Below are 19,770 nucleotides of genomic sequence, written 5' to 3'. Positions count from 1 at the left end.
TTCGTCCCAACTTTAAATCAAGATTCCGGTGATGCTTGTGAGACGGTGGTAGGAAAGCATGGAGGCCAACTCTCAAGTATCGCATTTTGCACTTTTTGGCCTTTAAGTGAGGCATGTCATTTTGTCTTCTTGGCATAGCAAACTTCAAAATAAAAACACATTGGTCTTCATCTCCAGAATCCTCCATATTCTTGGTTAGTTCAACTTCCATGTCATCAACCAAGCATAACATTGAAAAATGATTGGAATGTGGTCCAATACGCCCAAATTCCAAACTTGCATGAACTTTGACATCCTCACCCACAAATGAACTAGAGTCCTCAAAAATTATTTTATGAAACTCTAGTATCATTTCTTCAATTTCGGCATCATTCACTATTTTTGGGTTGGTCGGTTGGCAATTCACCATTAGCTCTTTAAAATCAATCTTGACCCCATCTTCAATTGAAGTCAACTCAAAATTACTCTCCACGACCCTTTGATATTGAGCATCACATTCCTCAACATGAATTTTTAAAAATTCATCCATCATCCGTGAAAAGCTTTCACGGCGATTCCCATAGACTTCAAGTTGTTGAGCTTGATTCATTAGCTAATCTTGGCTCAAAATTTTCACTTTGTCAAGTTTTGTTTTTCATTGTGAGAGTCGTCCAAATCTTGTAAAAATTCTTCCATGGTGAGAAACACATTTTGGATAGTTTCATCATCTACATGTTGAACTTCTTCCCACAATTTGGTCAAGACTTACCCATATTCTTCATTCCTCCCCATTATGCTCTTCAAAATTTCATCAACTTCTTCTTTTTGAGAATTGGAGATTTCTTCTTCAAGATTTTGCTCTTCTTTTTCAAGTTGAACCACTTCTTCAATTCCACAACTCTCGTCATAGTCACAAGAATTTTCGGGCTCATCTTTTAAATTTGAAATCTCTTCTTCAACCAATTCATATTGAGGAGTCGACACTTCCATGACATTTTAGGAATTGGCATCCTCAAATGAATCATTCATTCTTTTCATAGCTTCTCCATTTTCTGAAATGGATTCTTGGACGAGTTTTCGCTCTTCCTCCATTTTAGCTTCCCGATCTAAGTATGTTTGGAGCATTGCCATAATGCCTTCAAATCTGACACTTTGTCCTTCACTTGCCATGTCATTGTCCCTATCAAACTCAAAAGCACAACTAGCATTTTCGTTAGAACAACTTGGGGGAGGGTGAGCAACATAATTGGGACAATCACCCCAATGTCCACCTTGACCACCACATATATCGCAAATATTCCCATCATATAATTGAGATGGTGTACACTGTTGACACCTAATTTTCACCGCATAGGGCCCGTATTTTAATTCTCAAAATTTCTGAGTCAAAGACGGAGCGAGGATGCACCTTCAAAATTAAAAATTCAAAAATCCCGAGAAAATTACAAAAATTTGCGTTTAATTTTTTTTTCATAAAAATTAACAATTACAAGAAGTTACGAGTTATTTACTGTCACAAACGTGATTTGAGAAGAAGATACATATCCCGCTCCGCTCGACTCGGAAAAATCGTTAATTAAAGACGACGTATGAATCACCGCTCATTTTTACCTCATTTATTTCCATTCTTAAATATTGCTCGAAAGTATATCAATATTGGGCTCGTTTCGAAGCTCGTATTTTAAAACGACATATTACGATTTTTATCTTGCCAAAATATTATTTTACAAGGGCATTTTGGGTTAAATTAATTTTTAACTATATACTATTTAAAAAAAATGTGTATTATATTTAAAAAAAAAAGGGGGGGGGGGAGTAAATAATATACTTACCCCCCCCCCCCCCCCCAATTTGTTTTCCTTGAACCCGTCATTTTGTTACCCCTAAAGTACTCTTCATCTCTTTCTCTTTTGAGAGAAACAGATGGCAGCTAGGGTTTCAACCAGGCGGTGCCACTGCTATCCCACCGTTCATCCACCATTTTTGATCCTATATGGGTATTTCCCCACCATTTCCCGTGGTGTGGGATGCCATGGGTGAGCCTAAAAGGATCTAGCCCACTTGTGCCACCACACCACAATAGGGAAATGGTGTGTGGTGATTTTCCCAGGGATTAACACCCTCCTCGTACTGTTATATTGACGTGTAAGATTTTTTCCAACGGTCCTTTTGGATCGATTCTAGTACGATTTTTGTCTTTGTGTGTGACTAGGTGCGCTCGTGGTTTCTTTTATGTAACGATTGGGAATCATTTTGTCCTTGGGTGTACTATTTTCATGTGATTTTAGATTATTTTTTCTGTGCCATTAGTACGATTAGGATAAAATCCCTTTTTGTTTTACTCGATTTTGAATTCTGATTTGTGCATGGGGGGAAATTCATTTAGAAGGGTCTAGAATCTTTCATTTTGGTCCTTAGGGTAGATTCTTCCATGCTATAAATAGATATTGTATGTGACATTAAAAGGAACTTTTTTCTTTTTCTTGAAAAAAAAGAGGGGGCTGCTACTAGTATTCAACTATGAGGGTTTGAATCTTTTGATAGTTTACCTAAAATATACTACATATATACATACATTACCAAAATAGATATAGAGATATTACTTTGATATAGAAGAAATTACTCTGAAAAACAGTGCATTACACTTGAAAAAAAAGAGAAGAAGGCTTGCAAAAGGTTTTTTGAATTGTTGTTGTTGAAGGCTTGATTCAATCTCCTCATTTGATCTTTAGGTTGCCTTTACAAGAGGCAATATCCCTATCCTACTGTTTAAATCAGTTTCAATTTTTTATGTATGAGTTTAAATGATTATATTATTGCCTAAATGTGTGTTTGAAGTGTTTTTTCACTAGTTTGGATACATTTCTTCCTAGTTTAGTTAATAATGAAGTGTTGATGTTGTTTAAGACTAATATAATGTGATTGAGCCTGTTTTTGAATCATGTTCAAGGTTTGTTTTGTTGTTTCCCCTTCTGGGATTTAAAACTAAGAAATGGGATTTGGAGGGTGTTGTTTGGAGCTCAATATCATTTATATGAAGTATTTAAAGTTCTAGTTTCTTTGTTGTATGATATTGTTCATTAGTTTTGAGTATTTAGTTTTTTATTGTAACTTTTGTTCCTTATGATGTGAATATGGTCCTGTTAACAGTAATGGACCAACCTTGTCTGTTAGTTTAATTGTTTGCTGTGGTTTTGATCCTAGATATGGTCTCAAGTTGACTCTGCTATAAAAAGTTTAAATTTCTTCCTTTAGAAACCTGTTAAAGTCTAAGTGTTGGAGGTCAAAGTAGGTCCTTTTCAGCACTTGTTAATTTTGAATCACCTCTTAAATTAAGGTTCTGAAATTTCCCTGTTAGTGGAATCTTTGAAATCTTAAAACTCACTTTTGAATTTGTTTGTATTGCCAATGCTTACCTGGAATCTCTTATAAAAGGAAAGAAGGAGGCTGTTGTTTTTTTGCTTAACTATTATGTATGTATCTCTTTTTGTGATTACAAGTCTCCTTTTCTCTTGTTGGCCAGTTACATAGGTCTGTTGTTGTATTATGTGAATCTAGTGTTGGCTTTGAAACCAAGGTTAGGAATTTGATGTGTGTTTGAACTTGGAATACCCTTTAAAGGCTGTTGTGAACTTAAAAGTGGTTTTAAAACTTGGGATTATTTTTGTTGAGATTCTGTGTTTCTTTGCCTGTTTGAATTGTTTCAAACCTATGCTTGACATGCTCATGCTGAACTCATCTTCATAATCTAAGGTTGGTGTTTTCCATATTTGCAATATGAACTAGAAAAATGGTTTCAAACTCTTTAAAAATTGGTATGTTGAAGATTCTTTCTTTTTTTATATATAAAAAAAAAACTGTTTGCTTGGACCTTGAATGTTGGTATGGGAACTTTGCCAGTTTTAAGAATCTTTAGAAGGTGTTTTGACTTCTCTGTTCTTGAATCTGTGGCTTTAAAGGATTTAGGAAAGGAGTTTATTGTCTTGGGTTGTTACTTGTTTGGCTTGCATAGTAAATCACCTTTTTTTTTTTTTTTTTAAAGTCCTGCCGGTTACTAAAAGTCTAAAAATTACTCCTTGAACTTACCTAGTTGAATTATAAGACTAATAAGTGGAATATTTGTTTAAAATAAGGGCCTTAAAGACTTTGACTTGTCCTGTTAGTTTTTTTTTAGGGAATCTAAAGTGTGAACATTGAATGGATGTTGATCCTATTACTTTTGAGAATTTTTCAAGAGGAATAAAGAATAGGAAGTGTGGGGATGTTGTCTTTCTTGACTGGTTTGTGATTTGAATTTGATAGTAGTATTGCTCATAGTTTGCTTGGTTTTCTCGATCTAACATTGTCATCTAAATGGACTAAGTACAGAAAGCATGAAACTAAATCTAATGATAGCTCAGGATTCTTTTTCCCTTCCTTTCTATGTGTCTGATTTTTGAAACTTGTTTCCCATGTCCCTTGCTTACTGTTGAACTATTCTATGCTTTAACAAACCAAGACTAAGCTAAAAGAGATTAACATGAGCTTTCTGTGTTCACCATATGGATACTTAGCCATTTATGTGCTTTGTCCTTAGCTGTGTGCTCATTATAGACTGTCCATTGCTATTTGCTAGTATGACTCCTACCCTTGCTTTCATTGTTTGAACTAAGACATGTCTGAGGGGATTTTGAGCTTAGAACAGTGCCATAAACCTATCCTATCCATGGTTTAAACCCTTGTGGGATCTATAATTGCTTCATATGAGTTTTTCCTATCATTTGTGACATGCCATGATCACTCTTTATGGCTTAATGAGACTTTGTTTGCTCCTATAGTTGTACTGGACCAGTTTGTTTTAGTTGTAAGAACAAGACTGAGTATAAACCATTAGACCCTGTCAGTGTCTTCCATGAGGCTATTCACATGCTAAGATGATTCTTGTGTTGAATTGAGACTTTTGTGACCTATGATTGAACCTAAGCTAGAATTTGAGAACCTGGGAAGTATTTTAAATTTGTGACTTATGTTGCTTGATATGTGGACCTGTTGAGTTAACATTGACTTAGAAAATAACTTTAGACCTTGAACTTGCTTCTATGATATCTTATTTTCATACAAAAATAGAATTGAAATGTCTCCTACCACTAGTTTGATTTGTCAACTGTCTAAGTGAATTTTCAAAATCTGATTGACTGTATTTTCAAAATCTGATTGACTGTAACTTGAAAATTTGGAAATTGAAGAATATTGAGACTAAACCAGTCTTTTCTCAATTTTACTTGACATGTGTTATTTTCTTACTTTTATTTTAATTAATTAATTATTAATTCTTAAAGTTTGCTTTATACTCATGTATTTACTGCATATCCTTTTTCTTTTTAACCACGATTTTTATTTTTAAACTCTTGCCTTTCTTTTTTGTTTTTTTCTCTTCAGATTTCTAAGAATTTGTTGGATATAATTAGGTTTAGAAGATCTTCTCGATATACTAATTAATTCATGAGGTCGATCCTTAGAGTTCAACCATTGACCTTTTTATCATCTTTAACGCTCTTAAAAAGTTAGCACTAAAATCATCTTCTTAACAAGACAACAATAAAGAAGAGTTTGAACAATAAGAAAATCTTTTATTTTTGGCAAAAAATAAAAGGACACCATCATAGAAGAAGAAATATACACTTCCTCTCAAAGATATACGGGCAAATAATGAGAGAACCGGTACTGAATAGTACTATAGGAGTTAGGAATTAAAGAAATCACAGGTGTAATATACAAGGAAAGAAATTAAAGACTGGACAAAAACTTACAATAATTTAATAATGGATACGTAAATATTTCTTACTTTTTTTCAGTGCAAGTTCAGTCATTTGAGTTTCATAATTATGGTCCTCTTTGATTTTTGTCTAAGGGAAGGGACCAACATTATTTGGACTCAAAATAATAATAATTAATGATAGATGAAGTTTGTTTTTTGGTGAATATATATGATAACGGACTTCAACATACTTTCGGTGTGCTAACACATAAATAAATTACTAAAATTAATTAGTATATATTATCTATGTAATTTGTGTTTATTTCTCTCTAAGAGTTAGAAAGAATATAGGTTCAATTTTTCTAATTACAGGTTCTAATTAATTAGCTTAAAAATATTTCTCTTCTAATAATTTGGAAAGCCTTAAATATTAGAATAGATCCTTTGAAAGAATATGAATATGTATTGGAACGGGTAAACAATCAAAAAGAGTATTTGTCAAAGAAAGTAGCTATAAAAATTGGATTTTAAACTTCTTTTTCTAACTTAAGAGCCCGTTAAAGAATCACTTTAACAACCTTTAATTATTCTTCATGTGTAGGAGGAGTATTACTTGACCAGGGGAAAAAAAAAGAGAAGTATTAGAAATTTACTTATCAAGATAAAATAAATGGTCTCCATAAAAATGTCAGTTTAAATATTGAAGTAACTAGAGACATATTGTAAATAGGATTTGAGTAATAATCTGTTACAATTAATTTTATTTGACATTGATCGCGCAACACGCGGGTACTAAAACTAGTTATAATAAAAAGAGGGTGGTGTAGCTTAATATTAAGCCAAGTGACATAATATGAACAAGCCACTTGACAACAAATTCTATTTGTATCAATTTAAAAAAGAAATTAATTGACATTATTAAATGAACTCACCTAATTTAGTTTTCTTGATTGGAGAAATATAATTAATTAATATTTTCGGATCTAATTTATAGTAAAAAATAGTCCTTTAAATGGTAAGATATAATACTACATGATATAATTAATAAAAAAACTTTAAAAACGGTACAAAATTGAAATGTACAGTACTACTTTGGCAATACAATAACAACAATTAATAGTAATAAATGCATTAAATCATATTAAACATACTCACCTAATTGGGTGTATGTGAAATGAAAAAATATAGTTAATTGATATTATTGGATCTAATTTATAGTCAAGAATACTCCTATAAATGGTAATATATAACATTATCCTTTGTTACTTTCTGCAATTAAGGGAAATTCAAACTCATATGAAGAGTACATGGTATTACTAGTAATAAATGCATTAAATCTTATTAAATATACTCAAGTAATTTGTTGAATTTGATTGGAGAATTATAATTAATAGATATTTTTGGATCTAATTTATAGTCAAGAATACTCTTTTAAATGGTAATACATGATATAATTCCAAAAAACACAAATTTAATGAAAATTCTTAATAAAAATATTAGAATACTGGCAGATATCAATTACACGATATGCTTATTATTCTATACCATATTTAATAAGATTTTAGTGTGAAGGATTTTCATTTGTTAATAATTATTATACATTAATTTTTTAACTGAAAATAATAGTTTAAATATTGACTTTAAAGCTAATGGTACTAATCCTTATTTAGCAATTGAACTGCATACGGATTACGTATTGCTAAGATAAATGTGATATTAACCAATTATCACAATTAATTCAAATTAAAAGTGAAAGAAGAAAACTTAAACGAACATTCATTATTTAAATTTGAAACGACCAATTCCTATATGTATCTTGGTTTAATATTTTAATTGAAAGATAAAAGTATAGGAATTGAAATGATATAACCCTTATATGGTAATTTTTGTAAAGAACTAATTATTTTTAGGTAACAAAAGAACGAGGGAATAAAATTATGCCAATCCAAATTGATCACTTCCTTATTTTAGCTTATAAATATTCTACTATTTCTACCTAAACAATTTTTTTCCTAATTTTTCGCTGAAGAATCGTAATTTCCTAACAAATTATAATTCCTATTGATTCCCTTCCATACGTGGACTCTTTTGAATTGAAAATTAGAGTACTCCAATTTTTTAACCATATGGTAAAACTTTTGAATTAAGAAAACTCCCATAATGTCCTGCCTATATATATTTAAAGTTTCTAATTATACCATTAGCCATTATCGCACAAATCAGTTTGGTAGAGGTAATTTTTTTTTTTTATTACAGATTCACTCTCAAAGATTTAGTTTGTGTCTGTTTCAATGAAAACAAAATTATGTGATCAGTGATTTTTGCTTTAGTCATATACAAAGTCGCTTTCAAGAAAAAATGACCCATCTGAATGAAATATATTTAATAACATCTTCGGTTATGTTGTTTCATTGTGTTCCTTAAGAATAGGTTTTACTAGTCATTGAAGCACGGATGATGTATCAACTTTTCTAAAGGTAATTTAATTCTCTTCATGTATGTTATTTCTATTAGTTTTGTTCCTTACTCGATTCCAACTTTTGTTTAAATAGATGAACTCTTCTATATATGCTCCATATGTTTTCTTCATTAATACAATTTTTTGTTCTATGTCTGTAGGATCAGGAGAATATCATACCTCTATCTATCTCTAGGTTTAATGTATGAACTTTCTGCATATTGTGTTCTATTTTACTTAATCTTATGAAGTTGTAGTATTGAGATTTTTTTTTTTTTTTCAGTACAAGCTTCGTGCATACTCACACAAATTTAAGTTACCTAACATAAGGTATATTAATTTCTTCGCATGAACTTCTATTGAGTTATAAAATTATATCATGAAGTCCATTAATATGATAAGGATTCATTTCACAAAAAAAAAAGTATTTAAATGTATTTTCACACATGATCTCTATTATTCTTATAGATCAGATGCAGTAGTCTTAGACACAAGATGACATGGAAGCAGACAAGCTGGAAAAACGAAATTCAAATGCATACTTTGTTTGAATTCAAGTCATAGTTTAGTTTTAAATATTATATTAGTTTGAATAAATAAAATTTGAAATTTAAAATACAAAATGATTTTTTTTGGATTATAGGTAAAACGCTAAATGAGAAAAGCTAATTAGAATATTATTGTAGAAAATAGAATGTAAAACATAAAATTAAAAAAATTAAAAATAAAAACAGAATAGAGTTATAGTGTGAAAGCTTATACTTGAGCTAATTTTTTTAAAATAATAATACCAAAAAAGTTTGATTGATAAATTTAAACAATGAATGAATTATGGGCAATGGAATAAGAGAGTCTAGACACAAATTAAATTCCAAGAGTAAAAAAAATAAAAAAATTATCTACATTATATTAATTGGTGAATAATAATTAAGACCTTTAGATAAAGTGGCAAGCTATTGAAAAGTCATGTAATAATGTAAAAATATTAAGTAATGCATCCTACAATGTCTATAAGCAAGGACAAAAGGAGGAAAAAATTATAAATTATAGTGTTAAAATATAGAAGGGCACGACTTTTTTTTAGGTGAGAAAGTATTTTTAGTTGCGACAACAAAAGTTGTAAAATGAATAATATCATGTAAGTAAAATTCCAATAAAATTAAGAGTGATTTAAGGGGAAGTTAATGAAGAGAGATTTGAGTGGAAGTTACAAAAATGATGATGCGACACATAAATAAGGTATGAAATAATAGAACATCAATCAATAATGATACATAATTATGGTATATTTATTTTTGTGCAGATTATTGAGCAAAAAAGAGTGATAAATGTTTGAAGTCGCTTTGTTTATGCCATCAACTAATTCTGCAACATCCTCCTTGCTTTTGCTTTTCATTCCTTAAAATTTTCAGTGTTATAATTTGTATTACATGTGTAGTTTCTTGATTTTATGTTCTTTTGCATAATTATGATATAAAGGTGATTGCCTTTCTCTATCTTTTTTTTTTTTTTTTTTAAATCCTCTTAACACCAGGTTTCGATATAGTAGGAGATCAAGCATGTTGTGAGATGTTTTCTCAAGGACATCATTAATTCAAAATGAGAGCTAATGGAGGTTGAACGCTAAATTCACAACGTATGTTTGGAACAAGAAAATTATTTGTCGGAAACGATTTGAATTATTCACAGTGTTGAAGTTGGTAAGATTGGTGAATGCTTAATTTAGATACAAAAGTTTATACTCCATCTGTCCCAATTTATATATACTTTTCGCTTTTTGAGATTCAAACTGCATGAATTTTGACCATCATTTTAAGATGATTTTTTTCACCAAATTGATATGATAAAAGTTACAACTTATAATATTTTCATGTAGTTTTCAAATATATAAATTTAAATTTTAAATATACAAAAGTTAATCTAATCCAATTTAGCTTCAGAGTTTAGTCAAATTTATCACATAAATTGGCATGGGGGAAGTAACTGACATGCTAGGCAATTTTATTCTCAGAAAGTAATTATATTGATCAGACAAACATGTCAAAATCGTGTAATTACAAATATAATTAAATTTATGAAGTAGGAAATTTCATAATAACTTATTGCGTGTAATACAAAATTAATAATTATTAAATTATTGATGTATTTTATAATAAAAGAATAAAAGAAATTAAGTTTATAGTAAATGAAAAAACTAACTAAAATATGATATTAGAAAAATAATGTATAAATAAAAGGACTAAAGACGTTTGTTCTTTGAATTTATTTAAAAGTTAAAACAAAGTAGCACTACTCAATATTATTATTATTGACAAATTCATATACTAATGGAATTATGAGAAATAGAACAAAAGTGTACAATCAAATAAAATTTCAGGAGTAAGAAAAATCATATTTATCTTTATATATATTATTACAAGTGAAGTAATAAATAATAATATAAATCAAATGACAAGCTAATATAAAGTTATTGGGTAAAGTAATAACACCGGAGATATAATGCAATAGTGATAAATAAGGAATAAAAAAACATATCTTAAAATAAAAAATTCAATGTAGAATATAAATGAATAAGAATTTTTATATATGAAATATTTTAGTGTAAAAATAATTAACACCCTCTGCGGATCGCGTGGGTACAAATACTAATAAAAGTGAATGGAAGGAGTACAATATTACCGTCCCAAAAGGCATCAATACATTTACTGGCTGGTTTGGCCTGGGGAGTTTGGAGCAGAGATCTGAGTTGCCCATTTTATTATCATATTTAAAGGGGAAATTTACACACTGCAGCCAATGGAATGAAAAATAAAATTAGGGATATTGATATTTATATACATTCCTCAGTATATTAGCCTAAAAGATTGGTATTGTACAGCAAACAACAGACTTTACCGTGTATTTTAATAGGAAAGTAAAAATTCTCCTTTATTTTATGCTCCATAATATGTATCAATTAATAACCCTCCTAATATAAATACAATACGTTTCTCTAGTGATACTTGCCGTGAAATTTGTCTCCCGTTCTCTAGATTGCTCTCAATTCCCAACCCCCCCCCCCCCCCCCCCCCTGTTCGTGATGCTCTCTATGTATAAGTTAAAATTTCTCTCTATCAATCTATTTAGCTAATGCCTCTTAAGAAATATTCTCTCAAATGAGATCCAAAAGTGTATTCCCCCATCTATTCTCTCTATCTCAAAGTGACCTAGCGTGTGCAAAAAAAAAAGTGCAAAAACGTGTGGTCCCTTCCCCTTCTAATGTGATGTGTTATATGTATGTACCAAAAGGTGGGGTACCCTGTCTTGCATCATTTGTATATCACCGTGTATAACACAATAATAATGTATATATCACAACTTTATTTTCCTTCTTTGTTTATATCAACTTAGTTGTGTATAATTTATTGTTTTTTTTTTTTTAATAAAGTCCACTAGGCTTGTGAGCCTAGGGCTGATTTTATAAATTTTCTCAGAAGCAAATAAATAAAGAGTCTTTACAATGTAGCCAAATTGGCTAATAAAATTTAAGACTTGAACTAATGACCAACTTAGGACTTATATCATATCCTAAAATTATGCAACGTAAATAGTAAGGCAAAGCTGCATCCGTCCATTTCCCTGTTGTATTGTGTCTTCCATGCAATGTTCTTGAATTTTCCAGTTTGTACCAAACATGAGGTAGAACTATAGAAACGTTGTTGCTTCTAGTGATATCACCATTAGTAGCATAGCAGGAACTGAACCATATTCCTACACTTGCACCATCTTTAAATAATTGAGACCATGTATTGATGGTGCACAAAGGGTTGCATTGAAGCTCAAAGCACTTTCTATGTATTGTCAATCTCACAGTAGGCTGAGTACAAAGTACTAATACCACACACTGTAACAAAGTCAATATATAGATCATGTATGAACTTGCTGCATCAAATATAAAAAACAAACCTGTTGAATTTTGAAATCCTGCAAAAAACCTGTTACCACTTGCTGCATTTAGTAGATACCAAATTGCACACATTGAGGTGGTGTCATGTTTGGTTCTACCATAGCAGCAGCATAGCCTAATCCCTGATACTTCACAGAAATTCCCATTCGTATCTTGATTGATTTTTTTTAATTTTTTAAAAAAAAAAAAAAAAACCAGCAACTTAGTGACTGCTCAATGTTGTCCTTTAACTGATTTTTTGAATGTAGTCCTTGAGAGCAAAATCTATTCCCTTTTGATGCAAACCAACCAGGTCTGCATAACCAAGTTGATACACAGAATTGCCGTATCCCAATTTGTATAGCACCACTTCTATATCTTGCATGTTGTGATCTGCTAAAAGGCCAATCCCACCAGTAGCAAAGTATGATTTCCATGTGACTCCATAAGTACAACACGCTTTCTATGTATTGTCACTCCATCAACAGAATGAGCAACAATTGCTAATACCACACACTGATATATAGTCAATACACAGATTTGCATTTGATTCTTGCTTGTTTTGTAATCTCCATTGTTCTGTCTTCTCTATGTTTCGATTGAAAAGCTTGGCTGAGCAAATATGTATCTTCCTCTTTGTGATTTAACCCATATAAAATTGACTTTTGTCCATTCGATTGAGCACAACTTGGTGCTAATACCACGAATTGAACATCCATCAAACTTATATTAATTAAACTCCCCTTTGAGGCTTTCCTGAGTTGGATCTTGATCATATTTGGTATGCATCTGTATTCTCTCCCTTCTTTTTTTTTTTTCTTCTTTATCCTGATTACACTATGTTTCGCTGCTTGTTGGTATTCCTTCACTGTGGTTGTTCTGTGGTACCTGTTTAATTAAAAATCCTCCATTTATGTTAGATTGTGTACCTGCAACCATTAGCAAACAGTTAGTGTAAACCAAATCCTTCACATTCTCCTCCCAATGGATTTGAGTGTGAGGACCTCCTTTTCTCCCACCTTCCCCTATATTCAGTCTCCTTAACATAATCTGATTCTTAGATAGGGCAACTGTAATTTGTCACTGTTCACAATTCTTTTACAGTGGCTCTCCATGTCATAAAAGGAATTGAATTGTATGTCCCCTGTGTCCAAAGCTAAATTAGCCAGGTGATCTGCTAATTTGTTTCCTTCCCTATAAGTATGCTCTATCACCACCACTTTTTCCTCAATTATTCTCCAAATTTCTTCCACCATATTAATGATTTGCCAGGGAATTTCCCATGTCCTTTGGATAATGTTTTTCAGCAATAGTGAATCTGTCTCTATCATTATTTGATCCCATTGATTGTCTTTTAAATACCTGAGAGCCTGTAAAATGGCCAGGGCCTCTGCCTCGGTGTTGGTGCTTTGAAGATCCTCTATTTCTCTGGCTTGTGCTTGTATCACATCTCCCCTTTCATCTCTTACACAAAAGGCCCATGAACTCCTACCCGGGGTTCCTCTTGAGGCTCCATCAGTATTGACTTTTATCCATCCAATATCTGGAGTTCTCCAAGTCACTGGTGTTACTCTTATCTTTGGAGAATATCTCTGTAATGACTCCACAATCACACTCCAATTATATGGTGCATATCTAAAAAAAATTCTTCTCACCTTCATGAATTGAATCAAAGTATGCATCACCTGGTAAATGAGTTTTGTGATTGACACCTTCCCTTCATGTCTCATAGTGTTTCTTCTCTTCCAAATTTCCCAAATAATAATAGCAGGGACAGCTTGGTTGATGCATTTGACATGTCGTCTACTAGGCATATCCCACCATCTGTTAATTATTTGGGTAACTTGCAAATTCTCAATATTTATTCCCACTGGTCCGCAAAAATACTTCCAGATGGCTTGAGCTGTTGGTGAGTGTAAAAAGACATGGGAGGTATCTTCCACTTCTGGATGTTGACAACAATAGCATCTGGAAGGGAATTGGTGTCCCCATTTCTTCAACTTATCATCCAGTGGTAGGTTGAACTTCCAAAATCTCCACATAAAAAAAGATATCTTTATTGGTAGTCCTTTAATCCACATCTGCTTATACAAATTACTGGGTTCTTTTCTTTGTCTGAGCAATTGAAATGCAGAGCCAACTGTGAATTTCCCCCTCGAATCTAACTTCCAGAAAGCCTTATCTGCTTGGCCATTTTCATTTGGTGGATTAATGTGCTGCACAATATGGTTTGCTAAATCCTCAGGAAGGATTCTTCTTAACAACTGTTCATCCCATTGCCCCACTTCTGCAGTTTCTTTTACAAGGATGATTGTGGGATCACACTCAAAATCTGGTGGAGTAATATGGTATAGGGCTCCCAGTCCTGTCCAATTATCAAACCAAAAATAAGAATTACCTTGTTGAAGCTTCCACCATATCTCATGTTCCATCTCATCTCTATGTTTAATCATCTTCTTCCACACATAAGTACCTGATCTACTAGGGGCTATCATAGCATGAAACTTCTTTAAGTACTTATTACTCATGAAAGTTCTCCATAAGGATTGTTTGGTTCTCATGTTCCACCACAGTTTAGCAAAGAGGGCTTTAGATATATCTTGTAGGCTTCTGAACCCCATGCCACCTTCTTCTTGTGGATGACATAAGGTTGTCCAAGTTGCCTAGTGCTTACTTGAGTTTCCCACAGAGTTGCTCCAAAAGAACTTAGCAAACAATCTATGAATCTGAGCAAGTACACCACTAGGAGGGTCACAAGCGGATAGTAGGTGTATAGGCATGCTCTGTAAAACATGTTTAATCAGTGTTGTCCTTCCTCCAATAGATAACAGCTTACCAGTCCATGAGCTCAGTCTATTCTGAATCTTTTCTATTATCTCCTTGTAGTGAATGTTCATTCTTCTCTCATAGTAAATTGGTACACCCAAATATGTGAATGGAAAATCCCTTTCAGGAATCTGAGTGACAGAAAATACCAACTCCTTAATGTTATGAGATGTCAAATGATGCATATAAACAACACTTTTCTGTTTGTTGATCTTCTGACCACTCACCTTCTCATAATTACTCAAAGTCTTCATCACTAATCTCACAGACTGTTCATTAGCAGAGGTGAAAATGATAGTATCATCTGCATATGCCAAATGATTGACATATGGACTCCATTTTGGCATCCCATATTCCTTGTAATCAGCCTCAGTATGCAGTGCATTCAGAGCCCTAGACAAACATTCTGCAGCCAAAATGAATAAAGTAGGGGACAGTGGATCTCCTTGTTTTACTCCTCTAGATGATTTGAAAAAACCATGAGGTTGCCCATTAATCAGAATGGAATACCAATTATTTGAGATAACTCTAAACACCAGATCAATAGTAAATTCACCAAACCCCATTCTCCTCAGGACTTTAGTTAGAAATAACCATGATACCCTGTCATAAGCCTTTGCCATGTCAAGCTTAATGACAACATTTGTAGGCTTTCCTCTAATCCTAATATCATGTACAATTTCCTGAGCCAACAGAATGTTTTCTGCAATACTCCTGCCTTTAACAAATCCTGATTGCTGAGGTGAAATGATCTCAGGCAACAGATATATCAGCCTTTCATGAATGATTCTTGAGATAACTTTGCTAGTGATGTTACTCAAGCTGATTGGCCTCATATCAGAAAATGTATTAATTTCTTTCTTTTTTGGTATCAAAACCAAATGGGTGCAAGTTATATACCTTGGGAGTTCATGCCCACAGAAGAAAGATCTCACCATGTTCACCAAGTCATTTGCAATAATTTCCCAACAAGCTTGGAAAAATCTTCCTGTGAAACCATCAGGACCCGCTGCACTGTCTCCATTTAGGCCAAAAACTGCTCTTTTCACCTCTGCTTCATCAGGCATTTCATAGAGCTGTTGATTTTGTTCTTCTGTAACCATTTTAGGAATCTTATCAAGCATAGAGAAATCTGTAGGAATATTTTCCTCTTTGAATTGGTCTGAGAAAAAAATGATTGCTTCCTGTGCAATCTCCTCTTCAGTGTCCAGCCATGTACCTGTATGATCTTGAATTCTCTGTAACTGTAGCTTTCTTCTCTTTCCATTGACATGAGCATGAAAGAATTTTGTATTCCTATCTCCATCCTGAAACCACTGCATCCCTGCTTTTTGTCTCCAAAATTTTTCTTCAATAGCATAAAACCTGATCAGATCAGCTTGTACCCTTTGTAACCTTTCCCTGTTAAGCCCTGTAGGATTTTGTTCAAATTCCTGCTCATGCACCTGCACCACTTCCTCCAGAGTTGCAATTTGCTTGAAGATATCACCATAAGTGTCCCTACTCCACTTAGAGAGAGCTCTTCCCACTTTTTTTAACTTATTATGAAAGTTAAAGAAGGGGTCTGAGCCATAAGATTCCACCCAATTTTCTTTGACTACATCTAGAAAAGATTCATGCTCCACCCAAAAATTAAGAAACCTGAAAGATTTCCTAATTGGTCTACTGTCTGCTCTCATATTTACCAGCAAAGGAGAGTGGTCGGAACCTTGTTTAATGAGATGCTCTACCTCCAAATTAGGAAAACAGTTCTGCAAAGCCTGATTTCCCAAACATCTGTCCAATCTTTTAAATATACAAGCCTCATCAGATCTCCCATTCCACCATGTGAACATGCTTCCAGTAAAACCAAGATCCATCAGTTGGCAAATGTCTATACATTGTCTAAAATCCTCTGTTTCTGCAAACTGTACAGGAAGACCCCCAAATTTCTCAATGTCATCTGTAATGACATTAAAATCCCCACCCACAAGCCATGGGATGGTGATGTGTGAAGACATGTCATATAGATCCTCCCATAGAGTTATTCTCCCACTTCTATCAGTATTCGCATAAACAACTGTAAGCACCAACTCTTGCCCATCACCCAAATGAGTGAATCTACAAGATAATAGTTGTTCTGTATCTCTCATTATTTCTACTTGAATTTCTGCATCCACAAAAATCCAAATCTTCCCATTCACATTATGCCATGTTGTCCCCATATTTAACCACAATTTGTACATGTCAATATGTCTAACATGCTGGAAAGGCTCCAGTAAGGCAACATAATTAAAATGTTTCTGTCTATGCAGTAGTACTACCCTCTCAAAGGCCTGTTGAGTGTTTACAGACCTTATATTCCATATTAATGAGCTATTCATTGAGAAACTCCTTTAGAATAGGCCTTCCTTGTTTGTACTCCTCTCACTGTCTTGGGAGGAACACTTTTATCCCTTGCCTTGTGACCCTTTTTTGTTTTTGTCAAGTGTTTAGGGGAAATATCTCCTTTATTGTTGCCCTCCATTAAATCAGAGCTAATAGTTTTACCTGCTTCCTCCTCTCCAATATCTATTTTATTCTGATTCACTTCTTCTTGTGCTGTATTTTCATGATCTTTGGCTACCAGTTGAGACTTATGATTTCCTGAACTTGCCTGCTTTTTTATGTCTGTATCTTTGCTGTTTTGATCTCTCTGATCCCTTGCTTGTGTTGCCCTTTCATTATTTTGTGTCCTGGCTTCATTATTTTGTTCCTTATTTGCAGATGATGTTGTATCTCCTTCACCCATATTGTTTGCATCAGGTGGCTCTTCAGGTAAGTCCTTCATTTGACCCACTTGTTGTCCAGCTGATTCCACTTGCTGATATGAGCTTGAATTAACACTGTCTTGTACTTCTATGGGTTGAGGTACGTCTTGACCTTCAGGAATCTGTTTGTTATCATCTTCTTTTTTGTTATCATTTTCCACGATATCTGTAATTGTTCTTTCTGAATCTTGTATGGCTATCTCCTCTGACTGATTATCCTCTACCCCTTTCTCCTTCTTATTATCTTGCTCTTGTCTGCTATCTATATTTCCCTGCTCCTTCATAGCTTTGTTATTTTCTGTTTGTTTCCCAAAGGCAGCATCCACCCATGGCCTAGCTGTCTCTTTATCAGGATTGCTACTATGTGTGCTTCCTTCTTGTGTTTCATTTTGATTTTCTTGTTCCTCCTCCAAGTCCACCAAAGTGTTAAATTTGTTGCATGTAGCAATGACTGTTGTCTCTTTCTGTTTGCTATGATTTGCACTTCCCTTCTCAGCATTGAAGTTTCTGTTGTCTTTGATGGGATTCCAATTTCCCGAATTTCCTAACACTCTTCCACTTGCCAACACTCTAGCAGAATAATTGTACAAATTATTGTATCTTGTAGAATTGTATTTCCCATAATTCTTTTTCCCTTCATATCCTTGTTGGTTTTCCTCCTCTTGCTTTTGTTTGCCTTTGTCATTAGCCTGTTTTTTATTATGTTGCTCCTCTGCTTGTAATCTCTTGGACTTTTTTGCTTCAGTTTCTTTATCCTCTTGGAGATCTTTATTGCTTTCCTTACTATTGTGTACTTCATCAGAGCTTTTCTGGAGTTTTGTCTTGTCATTCTCCTTTGGCATTTCCTCCCTTTCATTGTCATACTGAGCAAGCTCTGGATTTATGATTCTACAATCATACTCATCATGTCCCTGTAATTTACATTCCTTGCAATACTTAGGAAGGTAATCATAATGAATCTGAACATTAACAGTCCTTATTGCTCCTGTTTTTTCATTTTCAATATCCATTCTCACTGTTTTGGGTAAATTTGCTAACAAATCTACTAAAACCTTGACCCTAGCACAACTAGGTCTAGTTTTGTTGATCGTAGCCATATCCAATTGTATAGGAATACCCACTGCAGATGCAATTGAAAAAAGAGTTTCCTTCACAAAGTATGTAGGCAATAAATTTGGGAAGGAAATCCATGCCATTGTCTTTGATGTTTCTTCATCAACCTTGAAATTCGAATCATAGATCAATGGTCTCATTTGGTACGAGTATCCCTCTCTATCTTGAATGTAGTATACAGGCTTTGATGTGAAATTCACAAAGTCTTCAAAAAGACTTAATCTGATAAGCACGTGACGGTTTCTTAGAAAACCTGTTCTACACTCACCTTTTATTCCACATTGTGCAGGGATTATCAAACAAAGTTGTTCAATATCTGGCTGGCCATATGAGAACTTCCCTACCACAGCATACTGAAGATTTTCAATGATATTCATCTGATCAACTTCTGCTTCAGTGTATTTAATGTGTGGCACCCCATGTAGAAAAGTTACTGGTTTCATTGGAATTTGGGACAGTGATTGTGTCTGACTATGTAATGAATCATTCAAGGTTTTTGGTTTGACCAGATCTACATAATGTAATGGATTAGGATTGGTTTTTGGAACAGTCATAATTAGTGAGGGTTGACCAGCCTCCATCGTGGATTGGCCACCGGCCATCACATATTCCACAATCAAATCTTCCGTTTGACTACAAATCGGCAACCGGAGAAGATGATCGGATTTGAATCTAGTTTTTTCTGTTCAGTTGTACTTGGATGTTTTTCTATTCTTGAGATGTTCCAATCCGGCGTGTTGATTTAAACGAAACAATTTGTAGTGATGAATAGATAATATAATATGTGGTTTTGCTTCTTGCTAGGCTTAAAGTAATGCCACTTTTAATGGAGTATATATATCTACAAGTTTCTATATTTCAACCTGTCGCCGCCGTGTATAGATCGGAGCTACGTGGCTGAACCACCAGACTCCGAGCAAAGTACACTGGTTTTTCACAAAGC

This window comes from Lycium barbarum, chromosome 9 (assembly GCF_019175385.1).
Source record: "Lycium barbarum isolate Lr01 chromosome 9, ASM1917538v2, whole genome shotgun sequence".
In the NCBI taxonomy this organism is placed as follows: domain Eukaryota; kingdom Viridiplantae; phylum Streptophyta; class Magnoliopsida; order Solanales; family Solanaceae; genus Lycium; species Lycium barbarum.
This window is presented reverse-complemented; position numbering follows the sequence as displayed.